Here is a 6,106-nt window from a genome sequence, read left to right as displayed (position 1 = left end):
ATTTTGAAATTTATTTATATATTTCTTTTACCTATCAAGAAAGCATGATCTCACTTCTCTAGCAAAATTGATGTGTCCTTATCTTACTAGAAAAAGGGCCTCTTACCACGGCACAAAGCTGCTAGAACTTCCCAGGATACATGTACAAGATTTTCTCCACTTTTCCACTCTTTCCACTTTAGCACTTCGGAGTTAATGCCTTGGGGGTTTGGCAGAACTCATGGCTTACCCTAATGTAGGATACTGGCTTCTATGTTGTCAAGATATCTCATGGTAATTCTGGTCACCCAGATCTTAGCTAGTTGAGGATGAAAAAAAGAGGCTTAATTTGCCATTGACAGTCCCACAAATTTCTTCTCTCCAATCTGAAATGTCTGGGACATTATTGAGAAAAACACTGCAATGTTTTGTTCAGTAGTTGGCAAAGACAATGCTCCTTGCATTCCTTGCATGGTGCTTTTTCCATGAATTTTTCATTGCTGTACACATGTGCATGCAGATACTTAGACAGACAGACAGACAGACACACACACACAGTGCTCCAAAAGTAATGCCTGCTATTGATTTTGATGGAAACTGCAGCTCTGCTGCCATCTGCTGGCCTGCCAACAAAATGCAATGGAATATTTCTAGGAAGGTTCAGCCTCTGCTGCCATATTACCAGCAGTCACCTCTGATAACATGGGCCTACATCATAAAACAGGAGGAGTTACTTTTGGAGCAACCCTCCTAGATTATATATATGTGTAGCTGAGTAGCAGCAGCTCTCAAAACCAATATTTTGATGATCATTTTGTTGTGCAAACACACAAAGACAGTCAACTTTCATTAACACTTGACTTAAGCAGTGTGTGTTCAGTGCAAAGTGCATTTAAGAGACAAAGTGCATTTTGTGACACAGTCTGCAGATCTCTATTTAGGACTGGATCTGTAGAACTATTCCTAGAGCTGCTTTTATAGAAAGCTCTGGGGATGGAACAACAGGACTTGATAACTTAATCACATAAGAAAAGATTAGCAAGGTAGTGAGAATGACACAACTGTAGAAACTAATAATGATATTAGAACATGGACAAAAATGTTATGCTAGGGAAAAAAAATGGATTCATTACCATACTGTGGAGTATTTACCAGAGGTGACTTATTGAAGTGTCACCTTTTGAGAGATGGTAAACTTCCAGGGTGGAATACAGTGAATAATCTATTGTGTGAAAGTTCCCTACGAAACGCGACCTGCGACCTCAGCTGTCAGTAAACAACAGGGAGCTTGGTGTGCTGACTCTGAGTAAAAAACAGCATAGAGGGTGGAATGGAGAGGGGGCTCTGTGGCCAGGGTCTGTGATAATGCCAGAAGGATGTGGCTTGGTGATGTTATGGCACTGATCATCTGCCTTGCTGTTGCCCTGGGCCAGCTGTTTTCCACCTTGCTGTCGAGAACATGCTCTCTGACTAACTTTACAAAGCCAAGGTATGTTTGACTAGAGTGCTGGGATTCTACCTAGCAGTAAGAAAATAGTTACAAATGGCCTCAGGGAGGAGGAACGGCAGGGAGGACATTGCTGTTAACTTCTGGGACCAGTCAGCAGGCTGACCCTCTCCTTCCCCCAGAGGAATGCCTGTCGGTAAGACTCACACACTTGATTGTGCCAGCGGCTTTCCTGGGAAACTCAGAACTCTCTGTAGAGCTGTTGCATGACTTGATGCAGTTGTGTCAGCCCTATTATTCATGTTCTTGGTTAGCCTCACGGGCTTTGCAGACAGTACATTTTTTACCAGCCATCCCAAATGTTCTGTATTCCTGTTGCTTTAGTTTTGTAACCATTGATTAACAGAGCTGTGAGAGCTCTCAGTGGCTGCAGCCAAATTCCTTAAGGGCAGTTGTGAAAGCTCAATCAAACACAGCTAGATGAATACAGGGCATTACTTGTGAATCCGTTATCACAGCATTTCATATATTGAATGTGACTGGGCTGATAACCTCGAACTGGGCATCGTTCAGAGTCTGCACTCAGCTGCTTGCAGTCCCTCTGGTATCCAAGGACAAGCCTGAATGCAAAGGGATTTATTTCCTGACAAACTTCTCCGTCCTTTTCATGTGATAAATATATACTGCTTGATTCCATTTTAGCTACTAAAAATACCTGTAACAAAATCACCTGCACTTTCAACTTTTACACCTCCAACTTAAATTTTTGAAATGCGTGCTTAACAACGTGCAGTGAGATAGTGAAGATTTCTCAGGTAGCTTTAAATAACTGAACTTTTTTTTTTGTGAGGGACAAGCATTGCCAAAATCCCTAGTTGTTTTTTTTTTTTTCTGTATAAACAGTGACTTTACATTTAGTTTTCTCGATAATGTGACAGGAGAAAAGAGTTAGTCAACAGCAGTTTTCAGTTACTATTACTCATTTACTTGTTGACATTAAAACCTATCATTAATTAAAAGGAACAAAACCATTCAATCAACAATTTATCATTTCCCCAAAGATTATGCATTAGATACATGTCAAAAATACACACACAAAAAAAGAAATCCCAATAAACGGAGTAGAATACGATACATTTTCTCTTATGTAGCTCTACTTTTTAACTGACCCTGAAAATAATAGTAGTTCCTTTCCTTCCTCAATCTCTCTCTCCAAAGAGAGAGATTTACTATTTACTATTTACTACCTTCTTTACTATGAGAGTGGTGAGGTGCTGGAACAGCTGCCCAGAGAGGCTGTGGATTCACCTCTGGTAAATACTCCACAGTATGGTAATGAATTGATGATGCAGCTGGAGACATGCTGAAAATATCATTTTAGAGAGCAGGTTAGTATGGAAACTGGCATACTCACAAGTGGAGGGAGTAAATCAACAACTTGTACTGCACTGGTACGTGTATGTGTGCACAGATACAAATACATCTGGCATTGGATGTTCTCTCCACTGAAAGCAAGTGCAGAATAAATGACAAGTCTAAACACTTGGTATCACTTTTTTGATTTGGGAATTTCTTCTAATTTCTCCCTATAGATAGAATAGAGAGAGCATAGGCATAGTAATGCAGTCATGTTATAACATGCATTTTTCAGCCTTATTGACAATTTTGACATCAGTTATTCTTGAATACATGTGAGTTCAAGTGACAGGAAATGTCACGAGCTTGCTTTAAAGCTTCCTGGAAATTAAGTATTGACTGTCGCACTCCAGATCTCCTCTTCAGCTTCTGCAGGCAATTGTACTTTTGTAAGAAAATTCATCTTAAGGAGGAATATTTTGTAGGTTTCAGGTAGGCAAAGAGAAATCATTACTAAAGATTCTCAAAGTTCTAGATTGCATCTAACAATAAATTACTGTACTCAATGCAGTCTATTAAAAATTATAGCAATGGAGAAAGATTGTTTCTTCACTGAATTGAAAGGTGCTTGTTTTATAGTGATCAGTAATCATGATTACTTTGTATTCAGGAAAAGAAAATAACTGTACAGATACATATAGGAAAAATGCATGAGATAAAGCAGGAATTAGTTTTAAAAGAACTGATACAATTACTTAAAATTCTGAGCAGGATTTTTCAGTCAAGGAAAATATATTTTTCTGACAAGGAAAATGGAAATCCAAATTAGAAGTAGATGTTAAGGATGACACAGTAACACACCATGCAAGACGTCTCCATACATTTTCCAGAAGGCACTGGCATAAATTGGAATGTAATGCATGCTTTTCTCACAGGCAATAGAAAGGATTTCTGTCTCGTTTCCCCAGTTATGGCTGCCTGAAAGATTACAACTGGCTGACAGTGTTAGCACACCATCTTGTGGCTAACTGTGTAACTGGGAGTGCTCTGTTATGCCTCGCACAGTGCCCAGCTGCGACTGCGTCCTGTTCAGACAGTGCTTAGAGCCTCTTTATTTCATCACCATCAGGACTCCAGGCACACTTGTGAGGAACAAAATAAAATAGAATTTGTATGCATACAAAGAATTAAACTGATATTTAAGTCTAAATTACTGCTAATTACTTCGCTGAGGATACACTTGCAATATTAGGAAGAAACAAAACCGTGAGGTATTTAACCAGAGTGATCAAACTAGGCATGGTAATTAATTAATTAATTAATCTACTTTAACTGTGATCTCACTGTTAGCACTGGGCTCATCTTGGGTGCAGATCATTCATGGAAAGGTGACACTTAGTAAGAAAGCAAAGATGTTAACTAGCCTTCCTTGTTAATTAGATATTAAATCCAAGTGTTTCCCATGAACTGTAGTGTTTACAAAATGGTATTCCTACAAATTTCAGTGTCATTTCAGATCACTGAATATGGCTGATTCATTCATTCATTCATTCATTCATTCGTTCGTTCGTTCATTCATTCATTCATTCATTCATTCATTCATGTATTTATGTAGGTGTAGGTGTCTTTTCATTATTTTTCTACACCTGTGATTAGTGATCTCTCCCTTTTTTTTTTTTTTAATTTATTTTACAGCGTAAGGAGCAGCAAATGATTTCCCTTGATTTGATTTCCTAGCCAAGATAATGCAGGCATATTAGTGTACATCAAACTGGAGCTCTCTAGCTTTTTCAGTTATGTGTATTGTGGCTTTCTGGTCCTATTTTACTCTGCAGTAACCTACAAAGAATTTGGACAGGTGTTTCCAAATCCCTGTGCTGTGATTACCTTCCATGAGCAATGACACAGCTACCATGTTGAAAATAATTCTTCTCAGAAACAGTGTAGAAGATAGCTTAGCTCACATGAGGCAATAATACAGACTTTGAAGAAGACTGGCTTGTCAGATGATTTATTTTTCCATAGTTTGAACCAAAAGCTGTGTATTTCTTACCAAACAGTGCTGAAGATGATGACCACATTAACACTTTGCACTCCCCAAGATTCCTGACCAAACCAGAGGGTAACTCCAGCAGAAGTCACCTAGAATTCTGTCACCTTCTAATTGTGTGCCATTACTTGACCAGAAAACGCCTCACTTGCCCCAAAAGCAGTGCCCTGTGTGTTTTTATGCACCCTGTGACCAGAAGTCAGGTTATTGAGAGGTTTATTATGGGAGAAATATAGATTCACTTGCATTAGAGGGAAGAACTGTTACTCCTTCTAGCCCTGTTCTAGATCTCACCAAAGAACAAAACAGCATTATTTATTATTTATCATCAATAAAAATAAAGATGATTACGCTCCTTTGTAAGCTGACTGGAGCTGACATCAATACAACACAGTAATGAAACACAGTACTGCCAATATTACATGCATATGTTTACTGTTTTCCAGCTCTCAAAATATTTGAAAATATAAGCTGAATATGCACCAGGTGAAGATATGCCACAAAGACACTAGGACTCGTTCTCATTTTAAACGTGTATCAAGAATAAGTGCAACATGAATGGAATTAAAGAGGCACAAGAGAGGAAGTCAGCACACAGGCACGTACAAATTACTGTATGCAAATCAATTAATGTAATCTTTCATACAGTTCATAGGTGCACCAATTCACCAGGGGAGCACGAACTTGACTGTGTTTGGCTGACGTGGCAGTGGGTGAGAATAGAATGCAGCTGTCAGCTGTACAGATGCTGGGCTCTCATTGCTTCTTCAGCACCATGAGGACTGTAGCTCAGTCTTGAATCAGTCACGAGTTACTCAAAAGGGGCAACTGATACCAAGCTCACATCAGAAAATGTCATGTAAAATATCACATAAAACGCATTAATCTTCACAGCCTTTGATATGGAGAGCTGTAAATTTTAAAACTGAACAAGAATTATGTAAATGCTATATAATTAACTGTATATGTCTGAATTCTTGCTGAACTGTCCCCACAAGACAGATCTGAAGAACATTTTGAATTTCAGATTGATGATGAGCATATTTTCTAAGCCCTCTTTTAAGCACTTCCTACGGCATTAAAAACAATAAACTTTCTAAGCACCGTTGTGTGTTGTGTCCTGGTCCCTATCCTTTATTGTGAAAGCTGTATGCACTGTACAGGGTCAGCATTCAGTTCTACATTGAGTTCTTTCTTGTGGACATTGTTTTTAACCCCGTAAATTTGTTCATACAGTTGCTTCCAAAAAGAAACATGGAAGAATCGATGATGTA

This window comes from Meleagris gallopavo, chromosome Z (assembly GCF_000146605.3).
Source record: "Meleagris gallopavo isolate NT-WF06-2002-E0010 breed Aviagen turkey brand Nicholas breeding stock chromosome Z, Turkey_5.1, whole genome shotgun sequence".
NCBI classification, from domain to species: domain Eukaryota; kingdom Metazoa; phylum Chordata; class Aves; order Galliformes; family Phasianidae; genus Meleagris; species Meleagris gallopavo.
Note: the sequence above shows the minus strand (reverse complement) of the source record.